Raw genomic sequence first — 17,467 nt, 5'->3', positions numbered from 1 at the left:
TGCACGTCTAGGGCAAAGAGCATCTCGGCTGGGCCTCCGCCATCTGTCCTGGACCCTGGTCCCTGCACAAACCTCCAACCCATCCGTGGAGAAGCCAGCCACCTCACCGCCCTGCGATCCGGCCACCACAACCTCTCATCCCCCCTCCCTGCTGGTGAGGCCATTGCCCACCAGTCCCCTGGCAGACTGGCCTTCTCCTCCAAAGGAACCTCCCCCAGAGTCGCTGCCGCCTCCCCCTCGGCCACACTAAGGCTGGGAGGCCTTTCCAAAAGCGTGGGGCCCAACACAGGCCCAGACACATGGCAGGGACTCCGAACATGCCTGCAGAGGGGGTGGGTGACAGAACCATATTTATGTGCAAAAACACAACCCCATTTTTGTCAAAACAAACAAACAAAAACAGAAGAGAATTCTAAAACCTTATGGTTTTATCTGTATGTATATGAGGAAAGATCTGGAAGAAGAGACACCACACTGCTGATTGAGGTGGCCCCTGGAGAGTGGGCCTGGAGGAGGGAAGAATATTCACTCTGTGCTCTAGAAACTTCGGTATTTTGTGTTTTATAGTGAAGATGGATTACTTTTCAAACATTAGCAACAACTTTTAAAATGTAAGAAACGTTTAAGGTTTATAGACTAAGAGTTAAATCTGTATCAGAGAAGATTCCCTTGTCCTCCATCCCCCCCATCCGATAACTGTTCTTGCCAGGAAGTCCTTCCAGACATCAAACCTAAATCCCTCCAGACATAAAGCTTGCTTTGGGCTGTCTCCAGGTGAGGCAAAGAGAAGCCGGCAGAATTCTCGGCCCAGCCACAGCCTGGAAGTGAAGAGGGGGAAAGGGACAGGCTTGCCTGGTCCCACTCTGAGGAGAGTTCCCCACCTCCAAGAAAGAATTTTCCTGGCAGAAACTGCAGCCCCTTCAGCTCCCAGGACGCGTGGGATGCCTTCAGGCCCAACATATGTGGGATCTTCTAAAACAGGGACAGGAAAGGAGGAAAAATAAAGTCTGTTCCCCCAGGTCTGTTGTCTCAACATGCAGAGGCCTCCAGAAACACTTCCCACAAGAGGCAGTGGGGGCCAAGTTTCATAGGCAGAGTCCCAGTGTACAGATGGGCAAACTGAGACCCACTGGTTGAGAAAGAACAGACTCTGGATCACCCAGTACTGTGGGTTAGAGAAAAAGCCAGGACTGGAACTTAAAACCCCTGGATTGGAACATGAGCCGAAGGAGCTGCTGGGCCTAAAAGGGGATGGGGTGGGGAGGCGGTAGGGAGGCTGGGACTGGGTTACAGAGAGGAGGAGAAGGGCTGTCCCAGGCTAGCTCTCTAGGGGGTCCCTTCCAGGGACACAGCAGAGCTCCTGGGCCCCGTGTCACAGACACAGAGAGAGTAGATAGGTGATAGGTGCTATTCACTAAATTTTTCCTATTCTCCCCCCTTCATGGCAGGTGGTAGGATTGCACTTCTTTTTTTTTTTTTTTTTTAATATTTTATTTATTTATTTATTTGACAGAGAGAGAGAGCACAAGCAGGGGCGGGGTGGAGAGGGAGAAGCAGGCTCCCCGCTGAGCAGGGAGCCCGATGCGGGGCTCGATCCCAGGACCCTAGGATCATGACCTGAGCTGAAGGCAGATGCTTAACCATCTGAGCCACCCAGGGGCCCAGGATTGCACTTCTTAAAGTTGGAATAAGGCAGACAACTATTCTGGCCACTTCTATTAGAGGTGTGGCCACTCCTGGGCCAGAGCATTTAAGTGCCACCAGCCTGGCCTATGCTGACTGATACACAAAATGAGCTTTGGGACCAGATGGCCCAGGTTCAAATCCCACCAATCCACTGATTGCCTGAATGGCCTTGGGCAAGTCCTTTTCCCTCTGATTCTCTGTATCCCCTCTTTATAAAAATAGAGGACCCGGGCATGAGTTTCCTTCCAGTTCCCAGAGTTCTGGGACTCTCTACCCTGTCTTACAAATCTCCCCATCCCTGGCCAAGATCACACAGGGTCCTGAAGATACCAGGAGACGGCGTGTCTCTGGGGATCCCGAGACGAAAGTCTTTCTGTCGTGGTGGGATGTGCTCCAAACCTTGCTGCTGGTCAGAATCACCTGAGGAACTCTAAAAATGCAGATTCCTTAGCCTGACTCCCAGAGATGCAGGAGGTCTGAGGTGGTGCCCCCGAGGCCAGCTTTGGGGAAGCCCCAGACCAGAAACCACCCCCCCCACGATGGCTGTCTCCACGTCTGGCCACAACCTGGACTAAACAAGCCATTCCAGCCCTGGATCCCCACAAAGCCTACTGCCCTTTTTCTTTGGGACTTGCTGCCCCCCCCACCCCAGCCCCACCTCCCTCTTAGAGCTCTGAGAGCCACCTCCTAAGGCAGTCCTGCCTACGTTTTACTTAAAAACAGAACAGGGACTGGATAATTCAGCTGGAGCCCAGCTCACCTGCATGGCCACATGCCTCCCCAGCCGGGTGCTAGCTAGAAGAATCTAGCCTTGGAGGCCTGCCTCCTCCCACTGAGTCCCTCTCCATCCTCCCTCCTCCTCCCTCCACCGTCCTCCCCAACCTCCACGGGGCCAAGCGGAGGGAAAACTCTGAAGTGTGAATTTCTGATTAAAAACCAACCTCTGCTTATTGCCGTGACTGTTCTTGCAAAAGAAAAAAAAAGGTTTAGCTTGTGTGTGCATGCGCGCGTGTGTTCAGGTGTGTGTGTGTGAGTTACTGACTGGGCGTGCTTCTGACTACGGCTCTGTGTGAGCCGGTATCCATGTGTCTGCTGGAGCCTGGGGGCGTGAGAGTGCGTCTTTGTGCAAGCATCCTGTTTGGGTGAGTGTATCTATGTGTGTGCAAGGATGTGTGTGGATGCAGGGGCGTGTGTGTGTGTGTACATGGATTTGCTCAGAAGGGGGTATGGCAGTGAGTGTGTTCACACATGGCCTTTTATACGGGAGAAGCCTTCTGGTTAAAGAAGCACCATTAGTTTGGGGCAGTGGGTTAATAAAAAAATTTTTAATAAAAAAAATTTCCCCCAGTTCCGGGGGAAATCATTTTTAAAAACACACACCTTCAGAACTCCAACATTTCATTTCAACTTAGAGCATCTAAGTTTTTTTGCCTTTTTCATTTTCTTTAGCACAGGACCAAAGTCTTCCCTTTGCCTGTGGGTCTCCTGATGGGAGCTGTGTCATCTTTGTGGGTAAACTAAACCCACAACACATCATCCTCGATTTCCAATTTCAATTTCTCTAAAGTGGAGCATGAACGTTAAAGACACTTGTAAAGTGACGTGAGTGCTGAATCTTCTAGATTTCTACAATTTTGTTTCCAATCTTATCTTACAGTTGCTTATCCACACCTAATTTGACAGCAATTTTTTTTTTTAGCAATTCACCTTGATAGAGTCTTTCTAAAGACTTCAATGCAGTTTTGCAGAAACAACTTTTTGTGTGTTCACAATATTTTGGTTTGCTTATTATTTAACTGAATGGCACAACTTCCGTAACAAGTGTCGCTGGCGTAAACGGATTTGGAAACAAAGGCCAATGACCCCGAGTAAGCCTGTAACCCAGCCGTGGGAGCAGTAGATGGAGAGAACACCCCGTGGTCTGGGCTGAGACTCGCCTGCTGGCGAAGTGACAGGGACGCTCAGACGTGCTGTCACCAGGACCTCGGCACGTAGACTCACACACACACACACAGACACTTCCTCTCAGCACACTCACACTTAGCACGCCCACACAGCTAGGAGGCTCCTTGGATTCATCTCCTCTCTGCTGTTGGCCCAGGGTTCGCCCTTTTCTCTGTAAACTGCACACAGACCTTGCCCGTCCGTGGGCTACTGCTCCCACGGCCTCTCGGGGAGAAAGGATCTCCATCTCGCCGGTCATCGGTCATCGGGAGAGTGCAAAGCAATGGCAGAGTGTGGACACTCACCGGCTCTGCCCCGCTCCCGGCTGTATCTTGTCGTCAGCGACACACGTCACGTCACAGCCCTGGCCAGCTCACTTAAGAAGGCCTGGCCGCCGCCACCATCACGGTCATCTGCCATCAGTAGATGGAGATCCTTTTCCCCCCACCGCAGATGAGGACACTGAGACTCTGGGAGGTCTAGCACTTCCCGGGCTAGACAGTCAGTGGGATTATGGGGCAGACACAGGCCCTTCAGGCCCATCGCTGGCCAGGGCACCACCCCAAGAGGCCAAGAGACAACAGATTTCCTGGGAAGCACTGCTGAGCCCTACTGTAGACACAGCCCTCTCCTCATTGGCCTCTGTAGAGCTGAAGGTGGAGGGGAGCGGGGAGGCTCACGGTGGGTGCCTAGGAGATGGGGAGGGGGCCGGGGACAGGTTGGCATCCACCATGAACTAGACGAGGGCTCATCTTAGCCAAGCTCTCTGGATTCTTCAAAGCCACCCACATCCCTTGGGACACTGGATGCTCCCATCGTCCTTAGGAGGAAGGAGGAAGGGGTTCTTCTTCCCCATTTCACAGATGAGGAAACAGAGCCCAAACTTGGGCATGACCCACACATACCTCTGGTCTCTCCCACCCAGACTCTCAATGCCTGGCAATTAGTAAGTGCACCAATAAAATGCGTTCTATTGACCAGGGTTGCCAGATAAACAACAAATAATTTTTTAGTATAGGTATATCCCAACTATTGCATGGAGTATACTTGTGCTTAGAAATGTATTTTGTATTCCAATGTAACCAGGCATGCTGTATTTTTATTGGCTAAATCTGGAACCTTAAAACGAACCCCTCCTCCTCAGTCACCCACTCCTAAGCCTCCTGGAAGAGGGGGAAAGAGCTGATGATCCCTGGGTCTGAGTTCTGGCTCCTTTGTGTATTACCTTGGCCAAGTCACTCACCCCAAGTCTCTATAGGCTGGTTATGAGGATTACATAAAATAACATATGTAGGGGCACCTGGGTGGCTTAGTCGTTAAGCGTCTTCCTTTTGGCTCAGGTCATGATCCCAGGGTCCCGGGATTGAGTCCCATGTCGGGCTCCCTGCTCAGCGGAGAGTCTGCTTCTCCCTCTCCCTCTGCCCCTGCTTGTGTTCCTGCTCTTGCTGTCGGTCTCTCCCTCTCTGTCAAATAAATAAAGTCTTTAAAAAAAATAAAATAACATGTAAAATGCTGTGTCTTGTGTAAATGTTCAATGGATGGGCGCCATTATTATTATTATTATTGTTTTATTACTATTATTTACCAGGTGGTGAAATTAAGACTGAGAGAGAAAAGTGACTCAGGGTCACAAGGAATCAGCAGCAGACCAGATAGATGCCCATACTCGGGCCTCCCATGTCCTGGCCCTGGCTGTTACCCACTGCCCAGCTGCTTTACTTCTTCACGGCGGAGACGCTGGTGGCTGGCTGGGCAGTCAGGCTCCGTGACCTATCCTTGAACATTCTCCATCTCTAAGCAGCAGCCCCCCCCCTACCCCACGCCTCAGCACACCGGGGCTCACAAGCAACTCAGAGCCCCAGAGTCTAAGCTCACCCATTGATCTCTCACCAGAGCACCCACTGACTATGGATGGCCCTTAGTCCCCTCTCCTCTGTGATCTGGGGGGTGCCTCCAGCCCCCAACCCTGGGAAGTCCAGAGATGCACTGGGATAGCAAGAGTGAGGAGGGACCCTCCCACGAACCTCTCTCCAGGCCAGGAGGCTTGCGGCTCCTCAGCCCCCACCCTCACACCCATGTTACTTCAAGATGCAGCGGCTGAGCCCCAGACTGCCGCTGAGCGTCTCCTGGGGCTGGGAGGGACCCAGAGAAGGGAATATGGGGCCATGGCCGCCCCTGCTGGGCCCTGCCTGGGGCTCTGCAAGGGGGCTGGCCAAGAACTCTGCCCCTCCAACTCCCTTCCTCCCTCCCCCCACCCCCAGCTCCCCATCTGTAACCCTAATGAGCTGCTGACAGTTCCCATCTGCTCTTCTCTGGCTTCCTGGGGAAAGGGAGAGAGAGGAGGGGACGCCAAGGAAGGTGGAGCAGAGAGAGAAGGTGGGTTTCCAGTGCTCAGCCCTGGTCGCATCGCATGTGGGGGAGCTGGAGGGGTCTCTGACATGCATGGGGGCCCCCTGCTCTGCTGCGAGAGACCTCCTCCCACCCACACTGGAGGCCCCACTCCTAAGGATCTCTGAGAGAGGAGGTTGCAGCCACTTCCTGTCCTGCGTGGACCCCCGCCCAGACCCAAGAGCTGGAAATCTTTGACTCCCAGAGGGGCTGTCTCAAGAAGAGAAGGTACAAGCCTTCCTTCCCAATCCAGGAATTCCCAAGAGGTCTCCCCGTGCCCCTCCTGTTCTGCTCACAGACAGTGGAGCGGGGCGGGGGACTGGGGACGCAAGGACCTGGTTGCGGGCCTTAGCCCCACCTGCCCGGCCCAGCCCTCTCCCGTCCTCCCAGCCCCCTCCCGTCCTCTCCTCCTCGCCAATGCTGCCATCTAGAGGTAAGATGGGGAACTGCAGGCGCTGCTGCGTGGCTTGGGAGCCCCCCCGGGCGGGGGGGGGGGGAGGCAGGGGAGGGGCGGGGGTCCTTCACTCTCAAGCCCACCAGGGAAGGATGGACCAAGAATGAAAATACCCAGACAGCTTGCCCTAGAGGAGCTGCGAGAGATTTCATCCACTCCCCTGCTTCCAGGCCTTCATGTGGCCATGAGCTATTTCCTGACTTCTTGCTCACCAGGCAAACCCATCTAGGAAACCCAGGACCCCCAAGAAGTGAAAGCTATGTGCTGGGCATTCATTGTACATCACCTCCTCCGAGACTCACAGCAGCTACCACGTGGATAGTATGCTCTGTGCTCCGAACGAGGACACCAGCACAGGCAGGGAGAGGGAACCATCCATGGAGAGCAACTGACACCCAGACCTCGACATGAGCCTTCTTGACTTCATTTTCTCTGGCTCAGTTGAGGACCTCAGAGGTTCACTGATGTGCCAGTCCTGTGCCGGAGAAGCACCTGCTGTATGCCAGGGTCCATGCCAGGCCCTGGGCACCCCAGAGACGTAACAGACCTGTACTCCCCCTTGCCCGCACCCTGGGTATGCTCACCATCGGGGGGTGGGGGGGGTGTGAGCAGGAGCCCTAGCCCAGCCCACTCACCAGGAAGTCACCTGAGGGACAGGCCATGAGGTCCTTGTGAGAAGTCACCGACTGTGACGGCAATGGCAATGGAGCCAAAGGTGGACCCTTTGGGAGCCCATACTTCTTAGGGGTGCTCTGTCCTGGGCTCTGCTTCAGAGGCCGCCTGGCGAGGCACGTGAAGAGGCCACCATCCACCATTCCTCTCCTTCAGAAGACCCAGCCTTTCCCAGAGGCACCTGTGACCAACCCCCAGCCCTCAGCCAGGCTAGAGAATCCACAGGGCCTGACATACAGTAGGTGCTCAGTTCATGTTTGAAGAATAAGTGAGTAAATTAGGGTTTGTTCACAAGGGAGCTCCCAGCCATAAGAGGTTAGATCTACCTCCCCCTCCATCCCTGGCTGCCCTCATCCAAAGGTTCAGTGAAGTCCCTAGAGAAGAGCAAACCCGGGAGACCAAAATCCTAGTCCTAGTTCTGCTTCCTATTTGCTGTGTGGGCCATAGCAAGACTCCACTCTCTGGGCCTCAGTTTCCCCATATGTTTATAGGGGAATGGACTAGCCCGGAGGCCTCTGCAGCAAGCAAGAGGAAGGGTCTTGGTGAAGAAGAGGAGGCCTGGGCCCACCCAGCCACCCTACTCTCTTGCCCCTTCCACGCTGGATTAAAGGTGAGGCCATAAGCTGGTGTCCCATGGAGCCTCCCAACTTGTATGCGCCCCACATACACAAAGCACACATGTATGTACGTGCAAGCATGCACACTCGAGCATGAAGGCACATGCCCCCACCCACACGAAGCCACAGTCACGTTCCCATGTGTACAAGCAGCCACGTTCCCACACACTTCTCTGCACGCTGCATGCTCCGGCGCATGCTCTGTGCTCAGCGCAGCAGGGCCTCAGGAGCAAGTTTAGGGACGCACTGAAGTTATGAAATTGATTTCTCTGGGAACAGTTGGAATTAGTTTTAATTATCTTTATCTTTCTTCCAATTGTGCTCTCAGCCTTCTCCTCGCTGTTTAATCCATTGCTATCGACTTCCCCGCAGGCTCTGAGGAGGGGAGTTGCAGGGTGGGGTGGACAGTGTGTTCATTTTCTGAGAAAATAAACAACAGCGACAACCACACCCACCCACCTCTTCCTCTGCGCCCTGGCCTCTCCCAGGCAGGGCTTCCTGCACCCACACGCGCACTCACACACGCATGCATGCTCATGCACACACACACGTGCATGTGCACACATCACACACAACAGCCAAACCTCACTCTCCAAGGAAGCCCCACCTACAAGTCCTCCCTGCCTGGGACAAGAAGGCGCTGAGATGTGATGTGCCCAGATCGCAACATCTCATGAGTGTGCTTCTTCACAGTGGGCCCTTTGGGAAGCTGAACTTCATTCAGGTCAACCCCCTTGCTGAAAAGCCCATTCCTTCTCATTCTCCAGTCCTGAGCCCACCCCCCAGCACATGGAGCCTCCCTGGTTGTAGTACTTACCATGGTGAGGGCAGGACCTGGGTCAGATTCCTCTCTGAGACCAGACACATAGTAGAGAGTCAGTAAGTATGTGTTGAATGAACGAAGGAACGAATGAATGAATGGGAAACCTCTCTTGGAAACCAGCTTCCAGAATCTATTACCTTCACTCATTCATTTATTCATTCAACCAATACTGAGAGCCAGTGATGCTCCAGGCACCGGACCAGGTGCTAAAGATACAGAAATGAATGTGAACTGATCCCACTCCACCTGGGAGATTTGATGGGTGGATAGGAGTCCCCAGACTGAGCTAGGGTGAAGGATGTATTTGGAGAAGGAAAAGAAAGAATAAAAGACTGTATTTTAAGTACTCCAGATGAAGGCAAATCTCCATTTTTTTGAGAATCGGTTGATTTCCTCGCTCCTACTCTGCCTCCAGAACTGGGATGACTGATCATAGAGTGCCCTGTTCTCCAGGGGCTCCCCCAACTGTGCCCGGACCTGGTCCCATTCCACAGCAGGTGCCTGGAGGCTCTGCTGCCCTGGGTGTGCCCTATGTGGAGTGACATAGTGGCCCCTCCTCCACGGGATGCTCCCCTTGGAGCTGTGGAGGGGACGGGGGGCCATCCCTCGCCAGCAAGGTACTGGGGCTAACTGCCCTGCGGCGCTAATATTTTATGATTAAAAACCACTAAGGTTTAGACCGTGAAAATCAGAAGGACACAAAATCAATGGCCCAATATTGCTTCCCCCAGTAAGTTGTGTAAATATTGTGTCTTTTATTGTTTGGCCGATGGCAAGAGCAGAGATCCAGGTGCAGATTATACTAACGAATCCCCTCCCCTCCCAGCCCCGATCCAGTGGAATTAGCCCCGTGGCTTGGAGCGGCCTGGAGAGCTGGACACAGGGAGTCGCAGGCTGGCCACTGTGGAAGGTCATTCTGCTTGCTCCTCCCCCTCCCACAGAATCCCTGCCCAGCACCGTCCAGCCCCGTGGGCCAGAGGCAGCGCCACCCCCCCAGACTCTTCCCTCCCCCACGCAGTAGCCTCCACACTAATTGCACAGACACACATTTACACAAAAGGCACACACATCACATGGGGACATGCTCTCCTGACAGCCCGTCCATCACTGTGCTCCGCCATCTGTTTGAATTTGCATATTTAATCAGGATCTGTCTTTCTCTTCTGGGGGTTCAGATTAGGGTGGGGAAGATGATTCCAGAGGTTGCTCATATCTCTGGGGAAGGCGATGATTGAGGGGGTGTCTCTCCTATCTGGAGCTGGGGCAACTGTGGAATGCCTGGGGCTCCCCCTGCCTCTCTGGAGGTGGTGTAAGGCCAGGACCCCGCCTGCCTCTGGGAGGGGTTGGCGATGATGGAGGCGTCCCTCCCGTCAATGGGGGGATGGGAATGCCTGGTTTCTCTCTATCTTCTTCCAGTTGGAGTGCATCCTCCTCCCTACCCTTTCCATTCTCATGGAAGAGTAGGTTTGACCCTAGGATTAGACACCTCATGCCATGTCCCTGCTTCCCATGGGGTGAGGGGAGTTGGAGCAGAGTGGGGAGACCCTCTAGCCATGCCAGAGAAGCTGCCCTGGGGAAACCCAATATATTTCTCCCACTCCCTGAGAAGGTGCCCAGAACAGAGAACCACTGAACTGATAGAAAGAGAGAAGAGCCAGCTGATGCACGAACCTTGGGGAAGGGGGCGGGGGAAGGGGAACACAGCTGGGCTGATGTGATGACGGGAAAATGGAGGAACAGATGTGGAGGGGGACAGTTGGGTTGACCTGAGGAGCAGTAACTGGGATGGTGTTGGGTGAGAAGAGCTGAGCAGATGTGACAAGACACCTGGCCTGATGTAAGGGCAGAACCACTGGTCTAATAAGGTAGAACAGCTGGGTGACATGGGAAACATCTGGCCTGATCTAAGGGAACAGACAGCAGATGTGAAAGAACAACTGAGCTATTGTTGGGAAGCAGCTGGGCTGATCTGGGAAGGTCATCTTGAATAATGTTGGGGAATAGCTAGGCTTATACTGGAAGAGCAGTTAGAACTGCTGGACCAAGGTGAAGGGAAAGCTGACCTGAGGTGGGGGGACAGTGGGCCTGATGTGAGGGGATAGCTGAGCTGAGATGGGGAGCAGCTGGGCTGAGGTGGAGGGACAGCTGGGCTGAGGTAGGTGACAGCTGAGCTGAAGTGAGGAGACAGCTGATCTGAGGTGGGGGCACAGCTGGCTGAGGTGGGAGACAGTTGATCTGAGGTGGGGGACAGTTGATCTGAGGTGAGGGGACAGCTGATCTGAGGTAGGGACAGTTGGCTGAGGTGGGAGACAGTTGGCTGAGGTGGAGGGACAGCTGGGCTGAGGTGGGGAGGAGGACACCTTGGCTGATGGGATCAGAACAGAGCCACATGACAGTGTCAGTGATCCCCCAGGTCCTGGAGACTCTGGAGATCAACCCCTGTCTTCAGTGTTTCAGCCTACATCCTATTTTCCAGAAATGCCTTGGGAAGGCCTAGCCAGAGTGTCCCTCTGATGCTCCAGGCCACAACAGGTCATGGGGGGGACACCCTCCTCCACCCCCTCATCCCACCTCCCACCGCCTCCAGGAAGTGGGACAGGAGGGCAGGCAGCTAGCAGCATTGGGGTATACTTCCCCCCTCCCTTCCGGAGACTCAGCCAGGACTCATTCCAGTGTCAGAATGGAGCAGGTCTTTGGAGAGAGTCTCACAGGCCCCCATTTCACAAGGAAGAAAGGAGACCTAAGGCAAGTCCAGCCTGCAGTGTGGTCCGTGAGAGAGCCCGGTCTTGGGGCAGGCCTCAGACCAGCCCTCTCCAGCAGCCTAGTCAGCTCAGGCTCCCATAACAAAAAATCACAGACCGAGGGGGCTTAAACAATAGAAATTTATTTTCCCACAGGATTGGAGGCTGGAAGTCCAAGATCAGGAGGCCAGCATGGTTGGGTTCTGGTGAGAGCCCTCTTCCTGGCTAGTAGGCGGCCACCATTTTACTGTGTGGTAACATGCCCGTGTTGGGGGAGGGGGGCATGGAGAGTGTAAGCCCTCTGGTGTCTCTTCTTATAAAGGGCCCTCACCCAATCATGGGGGCCGTAGCCTCATGAGCTCACCTACCAAAGGCCCCACCTCCAAATGCCATCACACTGAGTGTTAGGACTTCCACATATGAGTTTTGGGGAAGACACACATCAGTCCACAACAATCCCCCAGCCTACCTGACCCTGGACCCAGGCCACTGGGGCACTCCCTTGATCTGAAGCTCCCTCCCAGAAGGAGAGCCTAACCACAGGAGTTGCCCTCAGCTAAGGTCCCAAGAACCCACAGAAGAGGGGACAGGGGAGTCTGTATGTCCCACCCCATTGCGCCAGACACTTTTACATGCGTCATTTCATTTCATCCTCCCAATAATACCGTGTGCCAGGCGATCTTATGATCTCCATTCTTCAGATGAGCAAACTGAGGATGAAGTGACCTGCCCACAGGGGTGGGTCAAACAAAGGTAGTCAGTCCTGAACAGGACAGAATGTGGTCAGTTCAGTGCCGGGCTCCTGGTCACTAGGCTGCAGCCCAAAGCACCTTTCCAGAACTTGTCCCAAAGAGCAAAGCCTCCGGGCCCAGCTGTCCTGCTTAGTGGCTCACCTTCCCCGTTCTGTTTGAGAAAACCAGGTCCCTGGCTGCCCCTCCCTGCAGAGGTTCCTCCCCACTCCTCACCCCCTCCGCCCAGCCCTGGCCCTGAGAGATCCCAGCTGCGTGAAACAGCCGTTGTTAGTGCCAGCAAGGGGGATGCAGAAACCGGGCAGAGGACAAGACCCTGGGACAACAGAGCAGACAGGCCTCAGACATGATGCCTAGAAAAGCACGCCCCCCTCCCCACCGCGCGAACACACACACACACACACACACACACACACACACACACACACACACCCCGCTACCAGCCCTCAGGACTCCCCTCCAGGGCCTTTTCCAGCATGAACTGCCCCTCCCTTCAGAGGCAGGCCACCGGAAGTCTTCACACTGCACCCTCCCTGCATGCAGCCCTCCCGGAAGTGGGTGCAGGTCATTGCAGATGGGCCATGGGTGTGTGTCTGTATGCGGACGGCTCTGGGTCTGCGAGGGTGGTGGCATAGGTTTTTGGGGTTTTTTTTTTTTTTTTTTTAAGATTTTATTTATTTGCGAGAGAGAGAATGAGAGACAGAGAGCATGAGAGGGAGGAGGGTCAGAGGGAGAAGCAGACTCCCTGCTGAGCAGGGAGCCCGATGCGGGACTCGATCCCGGGACTCCAGGATCATGACCTGAGCCGAAGGCAGTTGCTTAACCGACTGAGCCACCCAGGCGCCCCGGTTTTTGGGGTTTTTTTTGGGGGGGGGGCTTGGTCCTCCTCCCCACCTCAGCCCAGCTGTCCCTACCTCAGATCAACTGTCCCCTCACCTCAGTCCAGCTGTCCCCACCTCGGCCAGCTGTCCCCCCACCTCAGATCAGATGCAGATGTGAGGAGACAACAGAGGTTACACATACTCGAGAGCCTGATGGCCTGAGTTCAAATCCCAGCTCGACTGCTCCGGAGCTGTGTGACCTTGGGCACGTCACTTGGCCTCTCTGTGCCCAGATCTCTCATAAACTGAGGCTAATAATAGTACCTACCTCCAGAGGCTGTTGGGAAGACTTTAAGTTTATACATGTAAAGTGTTTAGGACGGGAAGGGCCGTCTGTAAGTCCTACATACAGGTTAGCTGTAATTACCGTGCGTGTCGTGCGGTCTGTTTGTGTGTACGTCTCCCTCGCCAGAGGCAAAGCTGCTTAGGGGCAGGCACCAAGCCTCACCCTTCTGTTCGGCCCAGCACCCGCCCAAAACATAGCAGGAAAGCTGTTCCGTAGTGCCCAGGGCCTGAACAAAGGGAACTGCCAGTGGGCTAGTGAGTGTGTGCACGCGCGCGTGAATATGGTGTGTGTGTATGTGCATAGACACGTGCATCGTTCACTTGTGTGTCAGTAGCGGATGACAAGCACCGACACGAGCATCACCGCTGTGTTGTGTCTGCGCCGGGCCATCAGCCTGGGACACCATATATGTCCCTTGGATGTGAGTGCTGGTTGGTCGTAGGCGTGTCTCTAGACTTGGGTCAGCGAGTGGGTGCCTGTGTGTGTCGGTGTTGAACACGCGTGTGTCAGTGCTGCGTGTGCGTGTGTGTACCAGCATGGGACGTGTCCGCGGACCAGTGTGCATGCACATGTCTGCCCCTCATCTCCCCATCCTCCTTGAGGGAGGAGGCAAGGAGGGGCTCCCTCGGACCCCGGGTCTGAGCCTGGATCCCCAGTGCCCCTGGGGACCCGTCTTGCCAGCCCAGGTGCCTGCCCCCACCCAGCTCTCCCTGACTGGCACCCGAGGTAATAAGTGTTGCTTTTCTCCTATCCTACTCAGGCCTGTGATGGAAAATCCTCGGGCTGGAAGTGAGCCCCGAATCGATAGTCCATTCCATTTAACAGGGTGGCTGTCACCATAACGAGATAAAAGTGGATTAACTTCTGCGCTGCTGCCGCGTCCACGGGGAGCCCATCTGTTCCCTGCACAGCCAGCCTGGCTCCGAGCAGCCGCTCAGCCCCACAGGACCTGGCCACGGGGGCTCCAGCCACGGCCCGGGATGGGTGGACCAGGGGTCAGAGAAGGCTCAAGACAGGGATCCAGACGGGGTTCAGAACGGGGCTCAGGACAAATGCCAGGTAGGATCACGGTGGGCTCGGGAAGGAGATGGGGACAGGGAAAGGACAGCACGAGATGAGGGCCAGCTGTGGACCTGGGGGTCCAGGATGAAGATCCACTGGAACCTCTGAGAAGCCTGAACTCTCCCAGACCTTGTGTGTGGCTGAACAGTATCTGCCAAGGCACGAACTCCCGAAGCTTCTTGGCCTGGACACCCTGGGAACCACACAGAGTACATGAAGTCACTTCAAGAAAAGGCTCCCCGACTCCCCTAAGGCCTGAAGGATAGAAAAGGCTCCCACTGCAGCAAGAAGGTTGCAGGATGAACACCAGGAAGAACTTCCTGAGCATAAGGGTAAGCACTTTCACAAGCAGATGACCAAATGTTCACCTTTCTGGGACTTGTCCTAGCTTTTGCTGATTTTTAATCCTAGGTGTCAGGAGCAAACTAAAATGGAGGTTGATTCAATTAAACCCTACTCAATCTCTCTCTTTTTTTTTTTTTCTATAGTGCATACTGCCAAGATATTTTCCCATTTGGTCTGCTTTTTATTTATTTTTTTTTAAGATTTATTTATTTATGTGACAGAGAGCGACAGAGAGAGCATGAGTGGGGGAGGGGCAGAGGGAGAAGGAGAGAGAATCTCAAGCAGACTCCACACTGAACTCAGAGCCCAACACGGGGCTCGATCCCATGACCCTGAGATCATGACCTGAGCTGAAACCAAGAGCCAGACGCTTAACCAGCTGAGCCACCCAGGCGCCCCCAGTCTGCTGTCTAATTTTGGGATTCTCTGTTTACTTCATCAATTCTCACAGCCCCGTCTGTGGCTTCCTCCCTTGTTTCCTTGGGAAGGCCCACTACATCTGGAGATAATCACCTGTTTCTTCTAGATCTTTTATGATTTCATTTTTTATATTACCATTTTTATCCATCGGGAATTTGCATGAAGTCAGTGTCCTTATTTTTCCCAAGTGATCAACTAATTGTCCACCTCCATTTCTACACTAATTTGGAATGCCACTTTTATCATTTATGAGGGTCCAATTTTGGACATCTCTCTTACTTTGTTAATTCCTGCGCTAATCAACTCAGGTTTTATTAAGGGTAGCTTTGTGATCTATTTTGATATTTGAGAACATGTTTCTCTTTAACGTTGATGGCCCCAGGTCTGTATTATTTAATCGCTGTGTAAATGCTTTACCTAATATGTAAACTTTACCAATGAAGGTACCAGAAAAGCATACTATCTGAAGCCTGTGGTGACTGCCTTTGAAATATAAGTACCCTAGTCCCCAAATACTGTATTCAGGTTTCTAAAGACCCCCCCACACTTTGCTGGAGCAGGGTGAAGGAATCACAGCTGAAGCACTGGGGACCCCCCATGCAATCCTAAGAAGGGAAAGAGGATCAGATGTGCATATCCCAAGGCTCACTCTTGGGTGTGCAGGATGGATAGACATGAGTCCTGTCTTGGCTTGGGTTCCCTAGAAGCCAACTTTGAGACAAGGATTTGAGTGCAAGCAGTTTCTTTGGGAGGCATCCCAGAAACCCAGCAGGGGAGCAGGGGAGTGAGGCAGGGTGGGAGAAAGCAGAGACATGTGCCTTTAGCAAGCCGGTAACTACAAGGGAGCATCATTCCACTGGGGGCCTCGGGGACTTGTCTAGACCCTGGTCCTCAATTATCCCCCCGAAAGGGGAAGGAGGGGGGGCATTTATACACCAACTCCCCTCAGCAATTGGCCAAGAGGAGAGCTGAGAAGCAGGGAGGGCTCCAGAGAAACTCTGCAGGCTTTTGGAAGTAGGGCAGGCAGGCACTACCTGGATGGAAGGCCCAGGGGGTCTGGGCAGGGGGCCGCCCAGTGAGGAAGCGGGTATGGTGGTCCAGGAAGAGAGGAAGAGACGCAGACAAGGGCAAAGGGAGGAGAAGGGAGGGCTTTAGGAAGCAGAATGGACAGAGCCTGGGGATCTGACACTGTGAGGGTGTGGGAGGGAGAAGAGACTGGGGTGACCCTCGGATTTCTGGCCTGGAAGAGAGGATGGATGAGGGAGAGAGGACCTAAATGGAAAATCCAAGAGGTAGAGCCAGGATGGAGTCTGGAGCATCGGGGAGATGTCCAAGAAGCAGATGGGTACATGGGCCTGGGGCACCGTTGGGAGGTAAGTAGAGCATGGGGAGTCGTCTCTGAAGCCATTGAAGCTGGGGGTGTGCATGAGGAGGGTGCATGCTGAGGAAGGATCCAGATCAGGACTGGAGACAGGGTGTGCGAGGCCTCAGGGAACACCCCACAGATGTGCAGGAGAGATTGTGAGTGAAGCTCAACATGGGCTTGTCTCCCCCCTGGTTCCCCAGTGACTGAGAGGCCCCTCCCATCCTTCTGGGGCCAGGAGGGGTGATGCCAAGGGAGAGGATAGGAGGGGAGGGAGGGGACAGGGTGATGTGGATTCCAAAGGAGCCGACAGCTGTCAAATAATATAAAACCTCATATGTTAATAATTCTTACAATTTTGCCAAAGACTTAATGGCTGGCCTGTCAAGAGCAGTGACAGAAGCTATTATGGAAACAAGATGGGAATATTTTGGAGGCAGCGTCGATAGCACATCTCTTGCTGGGCCTCCAAGGACCAGGAGGAAGAGAGCAGGGGCCTCCTGCCCAGCAGCCCTAGGAAGGCCACATGCTCAGCCAGAGAGGAGCTGGGTCATTGTGGATTCAAGCCACTGACTGAGGATTGATCACCCACAAGGACATTTTAATAAACCGTCAGATCCCAGAGCTGCCCCATCCTGCCTGTCCACCACCCTGCCTGATCTGCAGCCACCCCCATTCCCAACACACACACACATAAAAGAAATAAGCAGCCAAGAGCACAATCCAGCGAGAGGTAGGCACCAGGAGGGTTTCGGTTGCGGGAGGGAGGGGCTGGGGCCTGCTCTGGCTGCTCTAGGAGTCCTGGAGGGGTCTGGCACAGCTTGAGGCCACCAGGCCTGGAACCAGACTCAGTTCTGTAGCTGACTCACTAAAGGAGCTTGGACTCCTCACTTGGTTTGAAGTGCCTCCATTTCTCATGTTTAAAATGGGAACAATAGCAGGAAGAGTAAATAAAACATATGCAAAAATGCTCTGAGAGCTTCAAAATCTCAGAATCACCTCCCTCAACTCCCAGAAGCACCTTCGCTTCATCTTC

The sequence above is a fragment of the Leptonychotes weddellii genome, chromosome 4 (assembly GCF_054177405.1).
Source record: "Leptonychotes weddellii isolate Sample4059 chromosome 4, ASM5417740v2, whole genome shotgun sequence".
Taxonomy (NCBI): Eukaryota; Metazoa; Chordata; class Mammalia; order Carnivora; family Phocidae; genus Leptonychotes; species Leptonychotes weddellii.
Note: the sequence above shows the minus strand (reverse complement) of the source record.